Source organism: Mobula birostris, chromosome 17 (genome assembly GCF_030028105.1).
Source record: "Mobula birostris isolate sMobBir1 chromosome 17, sMobBir1.hap1, whole genome shotgun sequence".
In the NCBI taxonomy this organism is placed as follows: Eukaryota; Metazoa; Chordata; class Chondrichthyes; order Myliobatiformes; family Myliobatidae; genus Mobula; species Mobula birostris.
In genome coordinates, this window is record NC_092386.1 from 48,476,152 (window position 1) to 48,500,037 (window position 23,886).

General features: G+C 39.9%; 1 protein-coding gene across 10 annotated transcripts in view; it reads right to left on the reverse strand.

The window, feature by feature from the left end:
- Positions 1-23,886, reverse strand: part of LOC140211665 (guanine nucleotide-binding protein G(I)/G(S)/G(O) subunit gamma-7-like) — a 267,308-nt gene that overhangs the window by 103,639 nt on the left and 139,783 nt on the right. For 6 of the 10 annotated variants that reach the window (XM_072281684.1, XM_072281681.1, XM_072281680.1 and 3 more), the window contains one exon: positions 13,440-13,513. The exons of the other annotated variants lie outside the window; for them this stretch is intronic. The gene's annotated coding sequence lies outside the window, so the exon portion shown is untranslated. The remainder of the gene's footprint in view (positions 1-13,439; positions 13,514-23,886) is intronic. 10 annotated transcript variants of the gene reach the window in all.

Consider the following 23,886-nt stretch of genomic DNA (forward strand, 5'->3'; position numbering starts at 1 on the left):
TCAGTGGGAGGCTCATCAGGGGATTAGGAGGGATCCATGATGAACTGGCTATTTGGATTCATAACTTGCTTGCCCACAGAAGACAAAGGGTAGTGGTTGATGGGACATATTCTAGCTGGAGATCTGTCATTAGTGGTGTTTCACAGGGATCTGTACTGGGATTTCTGCTTTTTGTGACATATACAGTAAATGACCTGGATGAAAAATTAGATGGGTGGATTAGTAAGTCTGCAGCTGACATGAAAATTGGTGGTGTTGTGGATAGTGTAAAAGGCTGGCAGAAATTACAATGGGATATAGATCAGTTGCAGATATAGGTGGAGAAATGGCAGATGGTGTTTAACCTGGCCAAATATGAAATGTGACACCTTGGTAGGTCTAATGTGAAAAGACAGTACTCTGTTAACAGCAAAATCCTTAACAGGTTGAAGAGCAGAGGAATCATGTGGTCCAAGTTCACAGCTCCCTGAAAGTGAATACACAGGTGAAAAGAGTGGTTCAGAAGGCAATGGTATGTTTGCCTTTTTTAGTTAAGCCATTGAGTTCAAAAGTCAGGAAAATTATTGCAGAATGCTGGACCGTCTTACAAATTTGTTATGAACCTTGGTCACACTAAATAATCCTTGTGAATGGACAAGTAGTATTTTTCAGGAATTCCTGTTGTTTTCTTTCTGCTTCTTCTTAGGCAACCCTCCTGGGTTGAGAACTTGCATTCAGTCCTTCCCCACCGTATCACTGAAGACATTCATGAGGATTAGTTTGGTTTCCTCTGGCAAATGGATCACGGTTTTTCTCACGGCTGGAGCAGATTCATTTGTAGCTTTCACAATTGGAACATGTGCACTGAAGATCTGGTGTGCTGTTTTGGAGTTATCCACGCATTAGGACACATTTGCTAATCATACAGGGGAATCCCTGAGATGTTGGCTAGTTCATTCATAATAGTGAAACCAACTCCAAGATGGTGCCATCCCTCTTCCGGTTTGCCTTCCAGTAGTATTCTCACAGCCTTGAGTTTGCCATCTCCTGTCTGGAACCTTTCATTCAGTGTGATGCTGTCAATGTCAGAGTCCCGGTGTCCTTAGGCATTTAGGTCTGTGGCTGTCTGGCTCTCGTAAGGATCCTACCAAAAAGACGAAGATTCCAGTGGATGATTTCTTTCAATAAACATGAGGAATTCTGCAGATGCTGGAAATTCAAGCAATACACATCAAAGTTGCTGGTGAACGCAGCAGGCCAGGCAGCACCTCTAGGAAGAGGTACAGTTGACGTTTTGGGCCGAGAACCTTCGTTTCCTTTAATTGTCGACTGACCACTGTATATTATCCACCACTTGGACCTGATGGAGTGAAGTCTTAGTCCTGTAGCAAGGGAACTAAAATAACTGGACAGCAGAGCCTACTGCACTGACACTAACACATACATATATATGGGCATGTGCAAGCACTTGTCAGTGCACAGAAGGGTTGACCCATATATATATGCCTAGTGCCTCTTCCTCATCCTTCCCTTCCTCTACTCTCTCCTTGACACCTCATTCTCAATCTTCCCTATCCATAAATCCCTTCTTCCTTCAGTCCCAAGATCTTGCCTTCTCCTTCTGTCAGTTTCCCTTTCATCCAACTCCCCCCACCCTTTCTTTTGTATTTACTAATTGGTCTCCTCCTCCTTTTCCTTCTCTAAGTACTCGCCTCTCATTCTTCAGACTTCCCTACCTCCCTCCATCCTATCACCACGGCTATGATTCATTGCAGCACAGTATCAAGTCACCACATTTACTTTGTAGCTGAAAGAGAAATGAGAAACGCTTTCAGTATGGAAGTCCACGAGTGTCTTCAGAAGTTAATTTAATGCATTGTATTACTGAATTTCCTCCACACTGTACTCGGACCTGATAATCCAATGATCAGGTGTAATTTACATGCACTCTCTCAATAAATAAAGAGTTTGACATTGGATAATAATGAATAAAATACCACTGAAGCAAGTATCTCGAGAACAGAGTGTCAAAGACAACATGCTGTGTGAAGACAGTGTAGAAATTTTAAAATAATCCTGACATTTTATAGTATAGAAGCTTCTCGTATAGATTAGGGACAACTATCATATAAAATTTTTGCATTGGAAATTAAAGACATATGCTTGTGCCTCATGAAAACCAATACAATGTCAGCATGCACTCTCTGGTTGTTGGGAAAGAGTGCGGCAGTCCAGGCCAAAGGCTTTTGATAAAAGAACTTCAAAATGCTCAACTAAATATTAGCGCCTGAAGGCTTTGTGTGTCAATGCAAGGAGCATTCGTAATAAGGTGGATGAATTGAAAGTGCAGATTGTTATTAATGATTATGATATAGTTGGGATCACAGAGACATGGCTCCAGGGTGACCAGGGATGGGAGCTCAACGTTCAGGGATATTCAATATTCAGGAGGGATAGACATGAAGGAAGGGGAGGTGGGGTGGCGTTGCTGGTTAAAGAGGAGATTAACGCAATAGAAAGGAAGGACATAAGCCGGGAAGATGTAGAATCGATATGGGTAGAGCTGTGTAACACTAAGGGACAGAAGACGCTGGTGGGAGTTGTGTACAGGCCACCTAACAGTAGTAGTGAGGTCGGAGATGGTATTAAACAGGAAATTAGAAATGTGTGCAATAAAGGAACAGCAGTTATAATGGGTGACTTCAATCTACATGTAGATTGGGTGAACCAAATTGGTAAAGGTGCTGAGGAAGAGGATTTCTTGGAATGTATGCGGGATGGTTTTTTGAACCAACATGTCGAGGAACCAACTAGAGAGCAGGCCATTCTGGACTGGGTTTTGAGCAATGAGGAAGGGTTAATTAGCAATCTTGTCGTGAGAGGCCCCTTGGGTAAGAGTGACCATAATATGGTGGAATTCTTCATTAAGATGGAGAGTGACATAGTTAATTCAGAAACAAACGTTCTGAACTTAAAGAGGGGTAACTTTGAAGGTATGAGACATGAATTAGCTAAGATAGACTGGCAAATGACACTTAAAGGATTGACGGTGGATATGCAATGGCAAGCATTTAAAGGTTGCATGGATGAACTACAACAATTGTTCATCCCAGTTTGGCAAAAGAATAAATCAAGGAAGGTAGTGCACCTGCGGCTGACGAGAGAAATTAGGGATAGTATCAATTCCAAAGAAGAAGCATACAAATTAGCCAGAGAAAGTGGCTCACCTGAGGACTGGGAGAAATTCAGAGTTCAGCAGAGGAGGACAAAGGGCTTAATTAGGAAGGGGAAAAAAGATTATGAGAGAAAACTGGCAGGGAACATAAAAACTGACTGTAAAAGCTTTTATAGATATGTAAAAAGGAAAAGACTGGTAAAGACAAATGTAGTTCCCCTGCAGACAGAAACAGGTGAATTGATTATGGAGAGCAAGGACATGGCAGACCAATCGAATAATTACTTTGGTTCTGTCTTCACTAAGGAGGACATAAATAATCTTCCAGAAATAGTAGGGGACAGAGGGTCCAGTGAGATGGAGGAACTGAGCAAAATACATGTTAGTAGGGAAGTGGTGTTAGGTAAATTGAAGGGATTGAAGGCAGATAAATCTCCAGGGCCAGATGGTCTGCATCCCAGAGTGCTTAAGGAAGTAGCCCAAGAAATAGTGGATGAATTAGTGATAATTTTTCAAAACTCGTTAGATTCTGGACTAGTTCCTGAGGATTGGAGGGTGGCTAATGTAACTCCACTTTTTAAAAAAGGAGGGAGAGAGAAACCAGGGAATTATAGACCAGTTAGCCTAACGTTGGTGGTGGGGAAACTGCTGGAGTCAGTTATCAAGGATGTGATAACAGCACATTTGGAAAGCGGTGAAATGATCGGACAAAGTCAGCATGGATTTGTGAAAGGAAAATCATGTCTGACGAATCTCACAGAATTTTTTGAGGATGTAACTAGTAGAGTGGATAGGGGAGAACCAGTGGATGTGGTATATTTGGATTTTCAGAAGGCTTTTGACAAGGTCCCACACAGGAGATTAGTGTGCAAACTTAAAGCACACGGTATTGGGGGTAAGGTATTGGTGTGGGTGGAGAGTTGGTTAGCAGACAGGAAGCAAAGAGTGGGAATAAACGGGACCTTTTCAGAATGGCAGGCGGTGACTAGTGGGGTACCGCAAGGCTCAGTGCTGGGACCCCAGTTGTTTACAATATATATTAATGACTTGGATGAGGGAATTAAATGCAGCATCTCCAAGTTTGCGGATGACATGAAGCTGGGTGGCAGTGTTAGCTGTGAGGAGGATGCTAAGAGGATGCAGGGTGACTTGGATAGGTTGGGTGAGTGGGCAAATTCATGGCAGATGCAATTTAATGTGGATAAATGTGAAGTTATCCACTTTGGTGGCAAAAATAGGAAAACAGATTATTATCTGAATGGTGGCCGATTAGGAAAAGGGGAGGTGCAACGAGACCTGGGTGTCATTATACACCAGTCATTGAAAGTGGGCATGCAGGTACAGCAGGCGGTGAAAAAGGCAAATGGTATGCTGGCATTTATAGCGAGAGGATTCGAGTACAGGAGCAGGGAGGTACTACTGCAGTTGTACAAGGCCTTGGTGAGACCACACCTGGAGTATTGTGTGCAGTTTTGGTCCCCTAATCTGAGGAAAGACATCCTTGCCATAGAGCGAGTACAAAGGTTCACCAGATTGATTCCTGGGATGGCAGGACTTTCATATGAAGAAAGACTGGATGAACTGGGCTTGTACTCGTTGGAATTTAGAAGATTGAGGGGGGATCTGATTGAAACGTATAAGATCCTAAAGGGATTGGACAGGCTAGATGCAGGAAGATTGTTCCCGATGTTGGGGAGGTCCAGAATGAGGTGCCACAGTTTGAGGATAGAGGGGAAGCCTTTTAGGACTGAGATTAGGAAAAACTTCTTCACACAGAGAGTGGTGAATCTGTGGAATTCTCTGCCACAGGAAACAGTTGAGGCCAGTTCATTGGCTATATTTAAGAGGGAGTTAGATATGGCCCTTGTGGCTACGGGGGTCAGGGGGTATGGAGGGAAGGCTGGGGCGGGGTTCTGAGTTGGATGATCAGCCATGATCATAATAAATGGCGGTGCAGGCTCGAAGGGCCGAATGGCCTACTCCTGCACCTATTTTCTATGTTTCTATGTTTCTATATTAGTACTGGTGATTTCTTTTCTTTCTTTTCAAATCTTTTTATTGTTATATTATACAGAAAAAATAACATGAGTACATTGAAGTAACAACACTTACAATGTCTCAAAAAAGATATTATCTTAAAGATAGAAAAAAAAATTTGTGATAACAAAAAAAACCTATTAAGCAGAAAAGTGAGAAAAAAAAGAATCCATTAGGTGTGCAGCCCCAGAGTCATGCGTCATACAAAAAGCTTCTAAAAATAAACATCAAGAAAAGAAAAGGAAAGAACCAGCAAGAAAAGAAAATATACTAAAAAATTTACAATTAGATTGTGGAAAAATTATATCAATTAACTCAAATGATAATAACAAGCAAATGAGCCCCATCTTTTCTCAAAATCAAATAAAGTTTGATCAAATAAAACAAAATGGCCCTCCTAGCTATCAATGTAACAAAAACAATAACATGTTGGTCAGACACAGAAATACCATGAATATTTTGAGGAATTATTCCAAAAAGCACAGTTAGTTTATTAGGTTGTAAATTACTTTTAAGTGCTTTAGAAATTGTTGAAAAAAACGACTTCCAGAATTGCCCCAATATAGAACAAGACCAAGACATATGTGTCAGTGTAGCTATCTCAGTTTTACATCTATCACAATGACTATCAACATCGGAAAAGATTTTAGAAGGTCTCTCCTTTGTCAAATGATAATGATGTACAATTTTAAATTGAATCAATGAATGGCTAGCACAAATTGAAGAAGAGTTAACCAACTTCAAAATCAGCATCCAATCTTCCGTCATAAAAGTCAAATTAAGTTCCTTTTCCCAATCCTGTTAAATCTTAGATAAAGGATGCTTATCCCATTGTAATAATAAATTCTAAGTTCTTCCAATAGAACCCTTAATCAAAGGATTCATACTCATAATGGTATCTAACAGGTCAGCCTCCAATATGTAAGGACAATTACTTAAATATTTTTGTAAAAAATGTCTAACTTGAAGGTATTGCAGAAAGTGCGAGTATGAAAAAGGATATTTATTAATTAATTGTTCAAAAGACATCAATCTATTTTCTTTAATTAAATCCAAAAAAATAATTAATACCTTTATTTTTCCAAAATAAAAAAATTGGATCAAGGAAGGCTTAAAAAAGTAATTTCGGTAAATTAAACTACAAAGTTTAAATTTTTTAAGATTAAAAAAATTGTGGAACTGGAGCCAAATTTGTAAAGAATAATTAATCACAAGATATAGGTTTAAATTAACAACTTTAACTAATTGCATAGGTAAAGGAGCTCCCAATAATGAGGTTAAATAAAACTGTTTTATAACTTTCAGTTCCAGGTCTACCCAAATTGGCCGATCATTCTTATCAACCCAGTATAACCAGAAAGATATATATTGCACATTAACAGCCCAATAATACATTCTTAGATTAGGCAAAGCAAGACCTCCATCCTTTTTCAATTTTTGTAAGTGACATTTACTAATTCTTGGTCTTTTATTATTCCAAATAAAAGATAAAATAATAGAATCAATCTGATCAAAAAACTTCCTAGTCAAAAAAACAGGAATATTCTGAAATAAATATAAAAATTTGGATTAAAAATAATTGGATTAAAATGATATATAAAGCCCCTATTGCTACTGTTGTCACTAACAATTGTAGGTCTCCTTTTTTTCAGCTTTCACAGGGGACAAGGCAAGGCTGTCCATTAAGTCCTTTGTTGTTTAATTTAATATTAGAACCCCTTGCTATTGCTCTTCGTGAGGCTAAAAATATCCATGGGATTTTTGTGAATGAGACCATGCATAAGATCTCTCTTTATGCTGATGATTTATTGGTTTATATATCTAACCCTGTCGAATCCATTCCTGCCTTGCTAAAATTATTTAATGAATTTGGAGGTTTTTCAGGATATAAAATAAATTTTAATAAAAGTGAATTGTTTCCTTTAAATGATTCTGTCTCTATATATGATAATACTCCTTTTAAAGTTACAGACTCTTTTAGATATCTAGGTATTATAATTACTAAAAAATATAAGGATCTTTATAAAGCCAATTTTGTTCCCTTAGTTGACTTTATTAAGTATTTATTTAGTAGATGGAGTCCACTTACTTACATTTTCACTTGTTGGTCGTATTCATATAGTACTGGTGATTTCTATTGCTTCAGCAGGCACAAAGGATCTGCTTCAATTGGTGTTTTTGATCTGAGATTATCAGGTGTGCCCTCTGTTAGATGACAACAAAATTCCCAACTGCTCTGTCATGAGCAAAAGGTCTCATGGCATTATTTTAAAAAAAGCCATTGTTTATCCTCAGTCAACATTTTTAAAAGAGATTTTTTCTGGCAAGTATCTTTCTTTTTTCTTGCTATTAGTCGCATATGAACATTGACAATGCTTCAAGTGCACATTGCTAACTGTAAAACACTGGGACATCCTGAAATTATAATCTAAATGTAAATCTTTTTATTTTACATGCCATACATCCTTTACTAGTTCAACACTCCCAAGGCCATTCCAAATTCTACACTAATCAAATTAAGTAAAATAAGGCAAGGCAGGTTGCAAGGCCTGTATACACAGTATAGATGTGGTCTCATTAGGGTCCTATGTAACTACAGTGAGGCATTTCTTCTCTTGTATTCAACTTCTTTTACAATAAAGGCCACTTTACTATTTATCTTCCTAATTTCTGGCTGTGTGTTAACTTTCCTTCTGAACATTGACATCTTTCAAAATCTTACTATTTACAAAATACTCCACCTTCCTATTCAATCTACCAAAATCAACAACCTCATGTTGTCCACACTATATCTTCAGCCATTCACTTAACACACCCAAAGAAACTCTCATCCTCTGAGATCACATTGTGGGCTCCCTTTGTAACCACACAGAACTAGCTCTCCCTACCCAAACACTTTATATAGATCGCTGAGCATCAGCTGTGCACAGTGATCCCTGTTGCACTCCACAAGTCCCAATGCAAAACTAACCGATTTATTCTTACTCTCGATTTTCTGCCCATTAACTGATCCTCAGTATTTAACTTACAATATCATGCACTCTATCACTGTTTAACAGTTTCCTGCAAGGCCCTTTCAACAAAGCCCTTCTAAAAATACACCACATTAGCTAGTTCACCATTATCAATTCTGCTAACTAAAATTTCAAAAAGATCCAAAGTATTTGACAAACATAATTTCCCTTTCATAAATACATGTTGTCTCTGCCCAATCCAATTCCCAATTCCCAAGTGCCCTGACAACATTTCCTTAATAACAGATTTCAGCATTTCCCCTACAATTTATGCCAGTCTAATTGGTGGATTGTTTCCTGTTTTCTCTCTCTGTCCTTCCTCTCTCTTCAACAGTGATATTGCATTTGCTGACTTCCAGCTGCTGTGAACCAAAAGAGTATCTCTGGAATTATAGATGCATCCAGCATCTCCATTGACACCTCTTTAACATCTTAAGATGCAGATGAATAGACCTTGGGGATACATTGCCTTTCTTCAATAATATATATTCTAAATGCTAATTTACTTATTTACAAAGTAAGAAAGTAAGAAATTTGGAGCAGGAGCAAGTCATACAGTCCTCAAGACTATCCTGCCATTTAGTAAGACCATGGCTGATCTGACTATAACTTCAGTTCAGCACTAGGACACAAACAACTGCATTCTGCATTCTTGTCTACCACTGCCTACTTCTGAATTAAAAAGTCACCCAAAATGCTTCCACACTTCTGAGGCAGAGGTCTCTGAGGACTCATGATCCTCCGAGGGAAGCAATTTTGACTATTAGATAGTAAACATTTTACTTTTTATTTAATCAATATCCTCTAGTTCTTGTATTTTTCCCTTAATAGTTAACATTCTCTCCACATTCACCCTGACAAGATCCCTCAGGTCATATCATTATACTATTATAAGATTCACCAGGATGTTACTTGGACTGGATATGCATGGCCTTCTTTCATAACACGGTTGGGTAGGGTGAAATATTCAAAGTGTTTTTCACAGGTGATGGGGAGGGGGTCTAAAACTGGTAGACAAAAATCATGTAATGGGGAAAAATAAAAGGCAAGAGAGGAGTAACATTTTCAACAGGGGGTAGCTGGTACAGTGCCTATAAAAAGTATTTACCCCCCTTGGAAGTTATCATGTTTTATTGTTTCTCAACATTGAATCACAGTGCAATCAATTAATTTTGTGTTTTATATTTGTAATTAATTTAGGTCACTTTGTAGAGATCTGCTTTCACTTTGACACAAAAGAGTTTTTTCTGTTGATCAGTATCAAAAAAATCCATACTTAATCCACTGTGATTCAATGTTGTAAAACAATAAAACACGAAAATATCTGGGGGTGGGGGAAGGGGGTGAATACATTTTATAGGGATTGTATATAGAACGAACTGCCAGAGGAAATGGGTGATGTAGCCCACAGTTAGAGCATTTAAAGGACATATGGGCAGGTAGATGGACAAGAAATGTTTATAAGTATATTGGTCAAAAGAAGGCAAATGGGACTTGCTCAGGTAGGCAAATTGATCAGCATGGTCAAGTTGTGCTGAAGAGCCTGTTACCATGCCATATAACCTTACAATTCTATATTGTTCAATCCTTTTTTTTCAGCTCCTCATTTATGCTCGATGTGGCCCTTGTTGCTAATCAAAGACTGGATGTCAAGCAGGCAGTATGATAATACTAATGTGGTTCAGGGTCAGGATAGGTGGCATAACAATCTGCGTTAACAGCATTAACACATGCCATTGATGATAAAGTGACATCTTGTTTACAAAGGTCAGGAAGAGATCCAGGGTTGATCCTTGAGGGACTGTGTGAGGAGTAATTTAGCCATGGGATGTAAAACATTGCTGTAGATAGTGTGGCCATTGCTAGATAGGTCAGGAAGTCTGTGATCATGACTATTCCTTTTTTATATTCTTCCTCTCCTACCTGTTATATTAGAAGTAATATGCATTTATAATTTAGGTTATGCTGGTACTCTCTGCTTCTCTTCTCTTCCATACTTCCTGCTGCATTATTCTCATCCATCCCCTTCAAACTATGATGGCGGCCTTCCAATTTTCCTGCCCGTATTGAAGTTCATACTCTTCTTCTTCCTTTATGATGAGATTCTTCTCTCACTCCCACACAGCCAGCTTACTTGCCTCATATTTTATTCTATTAGCCATCTGGTTCTTCTAGGAGAGTGAATTTCATTCTGCCATGTACGTGGGGATTTTCAAACTTGCAAAAATATTCAATGCCCTTGCACGGAAATAGAAGAAACGAAAACAAAACTCTTAGCATGATTGAGAAAGTAATTTGAAATAATCTTGTGCCGAATGATATTGTGAAGATGCAGATTTCTCATGAATATTCCTCCAAATTGGCAATGAAATTCATCATTGTCAGCACTGCCTTGATTATCTGTTAAAAAGGGTGACTGAAGATTAAGATCTCAAATCTGGGACAAAACTTGTGGTTTACTCTTTTTTGCCCTCTTGAACTCTTCTGAGATTTGGACCACCTACAGAGGTATCCCCAATCACTGGTGAGATCCATCAGCACTCCATTCAGTGACTTCTCCCAGGACAATATGCCCAGCATTTTGTTCAGTTGGCTCTGAAGGACAGGCCAATACCCAAAACAAAAGCACTATTCTAAGCCCAATCATTGAAAAGATTGTCAGAGATATGAAGGAAAGGTCTCAAGGATATTCTCAAAGCCTCTTTGAAAAAACTGCCAAATCCTCACTATCTCACGGCCTGGCCCATGAACACTCAAGGTGGAAAATGAGCATTTGATATCATGCTGAGAACCTCAAGTCCATAAGACCATAAGACGTAGAAACAGAATTAGGCCATTTAGCCCATTGCGTCTGCTCTGCCATTCCATTATGGCTGGTCCCAGACTCCACTCAACCCCATACACCTGCCTTCTCGCCATATCCTTTGAAGCCCTGACCGATCAGGAAACTATCAACTTCCCCATTATATATTCCCATGGGTTTGGCCTCCACCGCAGTAGTTATATCTAAGGCAGAAGTTGATAGTTTCCTGATCGTTGGGATTCCAATGAAAATAGTGAAGGAGGCACAGGATCTCCTAAGCTACCCAACTGCAGTACCTACCCTGTTAAGCACTTTAGCTCTACTGTGGCAATATCTGCAGGTTTCATGTTGACCTCAGAACCTACAGAACTGAGGTTGAGCATGTAATTCTCAAATATGAGAAACTGACTAAAGATGGAAGAATTATCTAATATATTTTCTCCTTGGTTTGCTATTGGCCAGTAAAATTAAGTGCCGTGGATAACCAGTAACTAAAATACATGACTTTTTATTAAATTTGCGGCTTTTTCTTGCTGTTATACAGCTTTTACTAGGCTCAGATGTAGAGCTTGCCTTTGTTTTGCTGCCAATTTACTTTCCGCTGCCTAATGAAAATATAAACTCACTCTGCAGCAGCATATTAGAAGACATCAATTGATTAGTAGGCCAAAGTCTAAAAATATGTTTAGATTGCTCTCTACCAAATACTGAAAAATGTTACAAATACTAGCATAAGTTATTGTAGTTGCTTTCATATTGCATTAAGGTCTTGGCATCAGCATCCAACTAATTGTGTATTTGCTAAAATTCATGGTCCAAAAATATGACTTGAACATCCTTCTTCTCAGGTTGCAGAAGACTTAATTGAACTCACTGCCTTGATGTGATGTACAACCTGTTATCCAATCCCTTGGAGATATTTGGTTATGATTCTACTTAATGCTAAATCACACTGTCCAATCTAAATATATTTTTCATCAGAAATTATTTAAAATCTATGCTTTTCTATGGAAGTAAAATCTGTTAAAATGCTTTTAATCTATACCCATGGCAAAGGTGCTAGAAAACAAAATTACACCCAAAGTATTAAAATGGATTTGTAGAAATGTGTTTTTTCCAAATCTATATTCCTAAATAAAATTGAATGTATTCATAAGCTGTCAGGCAAAGGCTTATTTCAGTTGTTACAAAGGGTAACAATTTTTCCGATTAGGAAAAGGGGAGGTGCAACGAGACCTGGGTGTCATTGTACACCAGTCATTGAAGGTGGGCATGAAGGTACAGCAGGCGGTGAAAAAGGCGAATGGTATGCTGGCATTCGTAGCAAGAGGACTCGAGTACAGGAGCAGGGAGGTACTACTGCAGTTGTACAAGGCCTTGGTGAGACCACACCTGGAGTATTGTGTGCAGTTTTGGTCCCCTAATCTGAGGAAAGACATTCTTGCCATAGAGGGAGTACAAAGAAGGTTCACCAGATTGATTCCTGGGATGGCAGGACTTTCATATGATGAAAGACTGGATCCACTAGGCTTATACTCTCTGGAATTTAGAAGATTGAGGGGGGATCTTATTGAAACGTATAAAATCCTAAAGGGATTGTTCAACAGGCTAGATGCAGGAAGATCGTTCCCGATGTTGGGGAAGTCCAGAACGAGGGGTCACAGTTTGAAGATAAAGGGGGAGTTTTTTAGGACCGAGATGAGGAAAAACTTCTTCACACAGAGAGTGGTGAATCTATGGAATTCTCTGCCACAGGAAACAGTTGAGGCCAGTTCATTGGCTATATTTAAGAGGGAGTTAGATATGGCCCTTGTGGCTAAAGGGATCAGGGGGTATGGAGAGAAGGCAGGTACAGGGTTCTGAGTTGGATGATCAGCCATGATCATACTGAATGGCGGTGCAGGCTCGAAGGGCCGAATGGCCTATTCCTGCACCTATTTTCTATGTATCTATGGTACAGATTGTATAATTAACAACAAGCAAAAAGAGACCTGTGATCATCATATTAACTGATCTAAAATAGGAGAACGAGCACTATATCTTCCTGGTGGTCTCTGTCCTGCTATCACTTAAACTGTTACCTCATTTTGCACTCAGGCTTTATTCTTAAGAAACAGTGCTAATTGAATCAGAGGTATTAAGTGTTGCTCTCTCACTGGTTGATCACCAATGACATAATGACATATTGCACTTTCATTAGTCAAGTGAACACACACTTCAAAGCAATGTTTGGTAAACTATCCAGATTCATTTGCCAAGTTGGTAAACTGGTAAGCTGCGAAGTTTTGATTATTTTAGTCATTTTGTTTTCTAATATATTTTAGTTAAGAAAACCTTTTCCCCAGACCAAGAGTGTAATAATGGATCAGCATTCAAGGGAGTTATGCCAAGCGTAATCCCAGTGTTTCACAGTATTACAGCAGTTGCTTACCTCAGGACCGTTCTGTGACAGTACACTAACTATGATTTCCTGCTTTGTTTCTTATTTCAGCAAAAGGAACAGGACTGCAGACAAAATAAAGAAACTTCAGTCAAATTAGTTATCAGCTTTGACAGCCACACATTTTTCTGTCTTCGCAATACTAATTGAATTTAAAAAAACTAATTTGCATATTACATTAACAAAAATATCTAATTTAAACAGGCAACACAACTTTGATGTGTGTTGCTTGAATTTCTAGCATCTGCAGAATTCCTGTTGTTTTAATTTAAACAGGTCTGTTTTATCAAACTTTATGGAAAATTTACAGGTAAATTTTAAAGAATCAAATCTATGAAAATGATGTATTAGATTTGTAATACTTCTTAATACTTGATGTATTAGTTTCCTTAAACTCTACCTCTCATGCATATTATTGCATTTTGTCAGAGGAAAATTTTTACATTAAGATATGCCTAAAGTACACATGTTTATGTATAATAAATAATCAGCCATTTGATAATAATCTCACTGTTTGGCTCAGTCTTGATGAAGAGTTTGAACCCACAATGTTGGAAATTTATTTCCTCCAACCGATACAGCTTAAAATACAGAGTTCCTCCAGCAAATTGTTTGTTGTTCCAGATCCCAGCACCCGCATTCTCCTGCGCCTTCATTTGACAATAGTTCACCGATTAATCACATTTGACCTATCACAGTGCTGAATATATTCAGCAGCTCTCTGGTGTAAAGAAGATCAAAGAGTCATGACTGTCTCCTCATTTCCTTCACAAATAGGTGGCCCTTTTTATGAAACTATGGTCCTCTGCTCAAGAATCCCCATTGAACAGAATCATTCTCAGAGCATATTTTTAAAAACGTAAGTATGGAAGACTGTAATTTGAACAAAACTTGAGGAAAAAATTATAGCCCAACATTTGCAATTGGTATATTTTTGTAGCTTTATTACAACTTCAGAATCAGTAGAGAACCAAGGAAGCCTTTACTTCATGTGGATTGCACAACAGATGGTTTCCAAAATCTAATTTGCCTAATTTTAAGTGTGGTTGCTTCTACTCAGTCTGAGGCAGTGTGCTGAATTTATAGAACTCAATAATACTTCTCAATGTTCCTTTGAGAGTTAGATCTGTTTTCCTTGTATGTTAGGTATAGACTTAATGACTGAATTCCATTTGACTGAATGCTACTGCTTGCTGATGTCAATTCATGGAAAACAGAAAAAGCTTACTTATGTCCTTGTGTGATCATTTTGTCATCATCAGCTGAAAATAATCAGCCAATGCTTTTATTTTTAGCATGACTGCTATTTCCAGAATTGAAACATTTGTCCTGGACTGCTGAGGTTTCAGTACAAGATTTTATTTTTTCAAATGAGAATATAAAATGACTTAAAATGAATCAAAACAGAAGACAAGAAAAGTGCATCATATTATGAAGTATTATGAAGCATTTTTCTTGAAACCTACTCTTAAGGGGAGATTTGCTTGCATTGGAGGTAGCTCACAGTATTTTCTCTAAGTCTACTCCTGTGATGAAACAGTTATCAAAAGGTTGAATAGGTTGGACCTGGACCCAATGATTTGAGAGAAAATGAGAAATGTTCTTATAGAAAAGATACATGATTCTGGGGTGCCTTGGCAAGTAGATGCTGAGAGGATGATAATGCAGGAACCCAGAACAAGGGGACATAGTTTTAGTGCAAGAGATTTAAAATGGAGAAGGGAAAATAATTTCTTGAATTTTTGGCATTTTCATCTAGAAAGCTATGAATACTATATCATTGAAAATATTCTTCTACATTTATGGAACAAGCAGAAGAGTGAGTTTGAGGCCTAGATCTCACCTGCCATGACACTGAATGGTGAAATACCCCTCAAAGGGCTGTGTGGCTTAGTCCTGTACCCATTTCTTATGGTGGTGACCAGTTGGCTGCAGTGTTCAGGGGCATCAATCAGAGAAGAAGCACAAGAAGAGCAGGGTGAACTGCCTCAATGTAAAGCAGAGGAAAGGAGTGGGAATAAAGGGAGCCTTTTCTGGTGGGCTGACGGCAAGTAGTGGTGTTCTACAGGAGTCTGTTTTGGGACTGCATCTTTGTATATTATATGTCAATGACTTGGAGGATGGAATTGATGGCTTAGCTACAAAGTTTGCAGACAATAGGAAGATAGGTGGAAGGGCAGGTAGTTTTAAGGAAATAGAGAGGCTACAGAAAGTCTTAGACAGATTAGGAGAATGGGCAAAGAAGTGGGAGGTTTATGGTTAGGCACTTTGGCAGAAGAAATAGAAGGGTAGACCATTTTCTAAATGGAGAGAAAATTCAAAGCATTGACATGCAAAGGGTCTTGGGAGTCCTTGTGCAGGATTCCCTAAAGGTTAATTTGCAGGCTGAGTCTGTAGTGAGGAAGGCAATTGCGATGTTAGCATTCATTTTAAGAGGACCAGAAAATAAAAGCAAGGATGTAACATTGAAACTTTATAAAGCACTGTTGGGGCCTCATGGAGAATTGTGAGTAGTTTTAGGCCCCTTATCTTAGAAAGGATGTGTTTGACACTGAAGAGGGTTCAAAGGAGTTTCATGAAAATGATTCCAAGATTGAACAGCTTGTCATATGAAGTGTGTTTGATGGCTTTGGGCCTGTTTTCACAATAGAATTCAGAAGAATGAGGGGGTGACCTAATTGAAACCTATCAAATGGTGAAAGGCTTTCATAGAGTGAACATGGGTAGGATATTTCTTATGGTGGGAGAATCTAGGACCAGAGGACACAGCCTCAGATTACAGGGGCGTCTTTTTAGAATGGAGATGAGGAGGCACTTCTTTAGCCAGAGAGTGGTGATTCTGTCGAATTCTTTGCCACAGGCAGCTGTGGAGGCCAAGTCTTTATGTATATTTAAGATTAGATTAGATTAGATTCAACTTTATTGTCACTGTGCCGAGTTCAGATACAAAGCCAATGAAATGCATTTAGTATCTGACCAGAAATGCAAAGAATAGTGTTATTTACAAAATAACTGCGAATAAGAAAAGTGCTACAGCACACAAATATAAAAGTACCGAGACAGTACGATACAGATGCAATACTGCTTAGCGCTGTGATGAAAGGTTTAGCAGTGTCACAGCCTCAGGGAAGAAGCTCTTCCTGTGCCTGCTGGTGCGGGAGCGGAGGCTCCTGTAGCACCTACTGGATGGGAGGAGAGTAAAAAGTCCATGGTTAGGGTGAGATGCATCCCTGATAATGCTTTTCGCCCTGCCCAGGCAGCGTTTATGGTAGATGTTCTCAATGGTGGGCAATTGGGTGCCGATAACCCGCTGGGCAGTTTTCACCACACGCTGGAGTACTTTGCGGTCCGATATGGGACAATTGTCATACCACACTGAGAAGCAGTTGGTGAGTATGCTCTCAATGGTACAGCGGTAAAAGTCCATCAGTATCCTGGGACAGAGGTGAGCTTTCTTCATGCTCCGCAGGAAATAAAGGTGCTGTTGCACCTTTTTGATCAGGATGGAGGAGCTCAGGAACCAGGTGAGATCCTTGGAAATGTGGACACCAAAGAATTTGAAGCTTGATACACGCTCCACTACAGTTCCGTTGATGTAAATGGGGACTTGAGTGTGACTCCTGGCATGCCTGAAGTCCATAATGATCTCCTTGGTCTTCTGGGTGTTGAGGGTCAGGTTGTTGTCGGCACACCACGCAGCCAGGTGCTGGACCTCGTCCCTATAGGCCATCTTGTCATCCCCTCTGATCAGACCAACCACCGTGGTGTCGTCTGCGAACTTGATTATGGAGTTAGAACCATGTACAGATACGCAGTCATAGGTGAAAAGGGAGTACAGAAGAGGGCTCAGCACACAGCCTTGAGGCATGCCGGTGTTCAGGGTGAGAGTGGAGGAGGAGAGGTTGTCTAACTTAACTGATTGGGGTCTGTTAGTCAGAAAGTCGAAGGTCCAATTGCAGAGGGATACGCTGATACCCAGCTGGCGAAGTTTGGTGATCAGCTTGGAGGGGATCACAGTATTGAATGCCGAACTAAAGTCAATGAACAGCATTCTGACGTAAGAGTTGGGGCTGTCCAGGTGGGTCAGGGCAGAGTGAAGTGCCGTGGAGATGGCATCCTCTGTTGACTCTGTTAAGGCAGCAGAGATTAGATTTGTGATTAGTCAGGTTATGAAGAGATTCAGGGAGAAGGCAGGAGATTGAGGCTGACAGGAAAATTGGATCAGCCATGATAAAATAGTGTAGCAGACTTGATGGGCCAAAATGGCCTAATTCTGCTCCTATATCTTATGGTCTTATAACTAGTTCATTAGCACTCACTTCTACTGTGATGAAGTATTTGAGAGGTTGGTTATGGCTAGAATTAACTCCTTTCTGACAAAGGAGCTAGATCCACTGCAATCTGCCTAACATCACAACAGGTCAACAAAAGATGCAATCTCACTGGCTTTCCACTCTGTTTTGGAGCACCAAGACATTTACAAAAATACATCAGATTGCCGTTTATTATTATATCTTGGTATTCAACACCACCATCCACTCAGTTTTAATCACAAAACTTCGAATCCTGGGCCTCTATACCTTCCTCTGCAACTGAATTCTTGATTTCCTTATTGGGAGGTCACAGTCAGTTCAGATTGGTGATAACATCTCCTCTTCGTTGACAATCAACAGAGGTGCACCTCAAGGATGCATGCTTAGCCACTGCACAAAGCACACCTATAAATTCACCCATGACACTACTGTTGTTGGTAGAATCTCAGAAGGTGACAAGAAAGCATACAAGAGTGAGACAGATCAGCCAGTTGAGCAGTGTCACAACAAACTTGTAACCAATGTCAGCAAGATGAAGGAATTGATTGTGGACTTTATGAAGGGAAAATCAGGAAAGTAAGCCCAAGTCCTCATCGATGGATCAGCAGTGGAAAGCATGAGTGGTTTTAAGTTCCGTGGCATCAATATCTTGGAGGATCTATCCTGGGGCCAAAACATTTTTGTAATCATGAAGAAGGCATGCCAGCAGTTCTCCCTCATGAGGAGATTTGGTACGTCACCAAAGAATCTTGCAAATTTCTACATATATATGGTGGAGAGCATTCTGATTGGTTGCATCACAGCCTGGCATGAAGGCAACAATGAACGGGATCTTAAGAGGGTGCACAGGGATGTAGACTCAGGCAGCTCCAGCATGGGCACCATCCTCTCCACCACTGAAGACATCTTCAAGAGGCTCCGCATGAAGTAGGTGCCATCCATCACTGAGGGCCCTCACTACCTAGGCCATGTTTGATACTACCATGAGGGAGAATGAACAGGAGTGTGAAGATTTACACTCAATGATTCAGTAACAGCTTCTTCCCCCCACCATCTGATTTTCCAATGGGACATGAACTACTGCGTTGTTAGTCTTATTTTGGACTCTTTGTTTATTCTGTAATTATAACAAATTTTTATGTTTTTAGAATATAGGCATCCGTTAGTCTCGTGAGACTGTGGATTTGCACCTTGGAAGGTTTCCAGGGCACAGGCCTGGGCAAGGTTGAATGGAAGACCTGCAGTTGCCCATGCTGCAAGTCTCCCCTCTCCACGCCACCAATCTTGTCCAAGGGAAGGGCACTACAGCCGATACAGCTTGGCACCGGTGTTGTCGCAGAGCAATGTGTGGTTAAGTGCCTTGCTCAAGGACACAACACGCTGCCTCAGCTGAGGCTCGAACTAGCGACCTTCAGATCACTAGACCGATGCCTTAACCACTTGGGCCTACAGCACAATCCAGGCCCTTCGACCCACAATGCTGTGCCGAACATGTTCTTACTTTAGAGATTACTTAGGGTTACCCATAGCCCTCTATTTTTCTAAGCTTCATGTACCTATCCAAGAGTCTCTTAAAAGACCCTATCATATCCACCCCCACCACCGTCACTGGCAGCCCATTCCACGCACTCAGCACTCTCTGCAGAAAAAATTTACCCCTAACATCTCCTCTGTACCTACTTCCAAGCACCTTAAAACCGTGCCCTCTCATGTTAGCCATTTCAGCCCTGGGAAAAAGCCTCTGACTATCCACACGATCAATGCCTCTCATCATCTTATCAGGTTTCCTCTCATCCTCTATTACTCCAAGGAGAAAAGGTCAAGTTCACACAACCTGTTCTCATAAGGCGTGCTCCCTAAGCCAGGCAACATCGTTGTAGATCTACTCTGCACCCTTTCTATAGTTTCCACATTCTTTCTGCAGTGAGGTGACCAGAACTAAGCACAGTACTCCAAGTGTGGTCTGACCAGGGTCCTATATAGCTGTAACATTACCTCTTGGATCTTGAACTCAATCCCATGGTTGATGAAGGCCAATACACCGTATGCTTTCTTAACCAGAGAGTCAACCTGCACAGCAGCTTTGAGTGTCCTTTGGACTCAGACCCCTAGATCCCTCTGATCCTCCACACTGCCAAGCGTCTTACGATTAATATGAAATTCTGCCGTCATATATGACCTACCAAAATGAATCACCTGACATTTATCTGGGTTGAACTCCACCTGCCACTCCTAAGCCTAGTTTTGCATCCTATTGATGTCCCACTGTAACCTCTGACAGCCCTCCACACAACACCCCCAACATTTTTGTGTCATCAGTGAATTTACTAACCCATCCCTCCACTTCCTCATCCAGGTAATTTATAAGAATTACGAGGAGAAGGGGTCCCAGAACAGATCCCTGAGGCACACCACTGGTCACTGACCTCCACGCAGAATATGACCCGTCCACAACCACTCTTTCCCTTCTGTAGGCAAGCCAATTCTGGATTCACAAAGCAAGGTCCCCTTGGACACATGGCTCCTTACTTTCTCAATAAGCCTTGCATGGGGTATCTCATCAAATGCCTTGCTGAAATCCATACACACTACATCTACTGCTCTTCCTTCATCAATGTGTTTAGTCACATCCTCAAAAAATTCAATCAAGCTTGTAAGGCACAACCTGCCTTTGACAAAGCCATGCTGACTATTCCTAATCATATTATGCCTCTCCAAATGTTCACAAATCCTGCCTCTCAGGATCTTCTCCGTCAACTTACCAACCACTGAAGTAAGACTTGCTGGTCTATAATTTCCTGGGTTATCTCTACTCCCTTTCTTGAATAAAGGAACAACATATGCAACCCTCCAATCCTCTGGAACTTCTCCTGTCCCCATTGATAACGTAAAGATCATTGCCAGAGGCTCAGCAATCTCCTCCCTTGCCTCCCACAATGCTTTCCAGAAGTTCCAGCACATCCTCTTTCTTAATGTCTATATGCTCAAGCTTTTCAGTCCATTGTAAGTTCCCTTGAATCCTATGCCTCCTTACTTTCTCAATAAGCCTTACATGGGGTACCTGATCAAATGGTTTGCTGATCCATATACACTACATCTACTGCTTTACCTTTTTGCACTAAACTGCTGCTGCAAAACAACAAATTTCAGAACATACATCCAGTATCTATTTTATTACGTAAACCTGCACACCTGCTCATTACTGCAAATATCTGAAATAGTTAGGAACTGATTGTTGAGTTCAAAAGGAGGAAACTGGAGGTCCATGAGCCTGTTCTCATCGGGGGAACAGAAGTGGAGAGAGTCAGCAACTTTAAGTTCCTCGGTGTTATCATTTCAGAGGACCTGTATTGGGCCAAGCACGTAAGCACAATTACGAAGAAAGAATGGCAGGACCTCTAATTCCTTAGAAGTGTGCAAAGATTTGGCATGACATCTAAAACTTTTACAAAACTTCTATAGATGTGAGGTGCAGTGTATACTGATTGGTTGCGCCATGGCCCAGTATGGAAACACCAATGCCCTTCAATATAAATTCCAACAAAAAGTCATGGATATAGTCATCATGGTAAAGTCCTCACTGAGCACATCTACACAGAGAGTGGGTGCAGCAAAGCGGAATTCATCATCAAAGACCCCTACCACCGAGGCCATGCTCTTTTCTTGCTGCTGCCATTAGGAAGGTGGTACAGGAGCCTCAGTACTCACACCACTAGGTTCAGGAATAGTTATTACCCCTCAACTATTAAGCTCCTGAACCAGTGGGGATAACTCACTCAGCCCATCACTAAACTGATCCCACACCTATGCATTCACTTTCAAGGACTCTTCTTCTTATGTTCTCGATATTTATATATTTACTATTATTACTTTTTTTTGTATTTGCACAGGTTTGTTGTCTTTTGCACGTTGCTTGTTTGTCCATCCTGGTCAGGGCTACCTTTCATTGATTCTATTATGGTTCTTGGATTTACTGAGTATGCTTGCAAGAAAACAAGTATCAGGGTTTCATATGGTGACATATATGTATTTTGATAATAAATTTACTTTGAACTTTGAGCTTTTTAATCTGCCAATCATGTGGCAGCAACACAATGCATACAAACAGCCAGAAATGGTCAAGAACTGCAGTTGCTGTTTAGACCAAACTTCAGAATGGGGAAAAAATGTGATAGAAAAGACTTTGACCATGGAATAATTGTTAGTGCTAGATGGGGTGCTTTGAGTATCTCAGAAACTGTTGATCTCTTGGGTTTTCTTGAGCAAAAGTCTCTAGAGTAGTGGTCACCAACCTTTTTAAACCCAAGATCCCCTACCTCGACCTTAGCGAAAGGCAAGGTCTACCTACTAAATCGTTTGGAGAAAAAACAGCTCAGATTGTACTGCCAATTTGAGGCCTTTTATTTGGGCTAATTGTATTTGAATTACACAAAATACTTTTGTCAAACTTTCTAATTAATTCAAACAAGAAAACACTGTAACTAGCATATCTTTCTTTAAGAACGTTACAATACTTCACACCTTTAATTCTAAGTTTCATTATTTAATTTTATTTCAACACGAAAAATAAATGAATAAAAATTGACTGTTGCACTCAGTGTGATGACTGGGGCTGAAACAGGGAATTGCTGCCTTGGTTTTATATGTGCTGCAGAATGTTATACTGCATCATAATGGTCCATCTGTCTATCAATCTTTCACATTTTCCACAGGTGACATGATACCCCCCAAGGTGCTCCGCATTCACACACGGTTTTCTACACATGCAGCTGCCTGCACATTGTAATGCCTTGGAACAATAAATTTCAAATTGTTTATACTACTTCTCCCATTCTGTTCTTTCTCTTTGTTCTTTATAAAATAATGTTATGCACCAGTACAAGATCATCAACAAATTAAGAATAATATTTTGTCACATAATTATGCCTTTACTTAAAGAGTAGGAATGAATTTAAAGATTAGTAAGCTAGAAGCAGGTGGTACCTCTACTAACTTGCCAGAGCCTCAAGTTGTAATGCGATAGGTTGAGAGATCAGTGGCTCAATGCAATGTTTAGCATTTAACCAGACAGTTCTGACATCAACAAGCTCAGCCAGGTTGCCAGACCTGTTTCAAAATATGTTATTTTGCAAATTGGTCTTCAAGGAAAAAAAAACATACGGGATATTTTCCAGCTACAGTGCCAACTTACAAGGCATTCTGAGGTCAAACATTTATTAAAAACATACTTGTATCAAGCCTTTTATGATTTCAGGTTCTCGAAAATCACTGTACAAAGAGTCGACTGCATTTGAAAGGCAGTAATTGTTGCAAAGAATCAGCCAAAATAAGCACGGCAAGCTCCCACAAAGAGCAACATGATGGACATCAAGTTTTGTGTTACAATAATCTTTGTTTAACATCTCATCCAAATGTGAGGGCAGCTTTCCCTTTATATGCATGAAATCTCAGCCTAGATTTTCATTCTCAAGTGGGACTATAGACCAAAAACCTGGTCCTATTCAGTAACAAAACAGATAAAATAGACAGTTATGCCTTCAGTTGTATCACTGAATTATTCTAAGTAAATGAGCTGATGAAGGTTATCTGGTGTGTCCTTGAAACTAACGTTATCTGATCTAGAACTATCAGATATGGTGGGTAATGTTATATTGGGCATGACAATTCTGGTGATTGATCTTCCTTCACCGCCTGTTATTTAAGGTTGAAATATTATGATTGGGATACATCATGCTTTACGATTTAAAAGTATTTTTTCCATAGAATGAATTGGAAAATTAGCTATATTTAAAGTGGTGTTGTTTAAAATTCATTTGACATCTATTTAAAGCAGCTGGTTACATGGAAAACTTATTGGTTTATTAACCATGCATTATGATAGGTGCATCTTATCCTACTGTAACTAATGTGATTTCTACATCTTTCTAAGCAGTCCCTCAGAAGTCTACTCCAGCTTTGAGAGGTCTGAAGGAGCCAATAAGCCCAATGCTGGGACAACAAACTTTTCCACAAATGGGGCAGGTGGTGGCTTACAGGATAAATGATAGCAACACACACAAAATGCTGGCTGAACTCAGCAAGCCATGCAGCACCTATGGAAAAGACTAAACAGTTGACATTTCAGG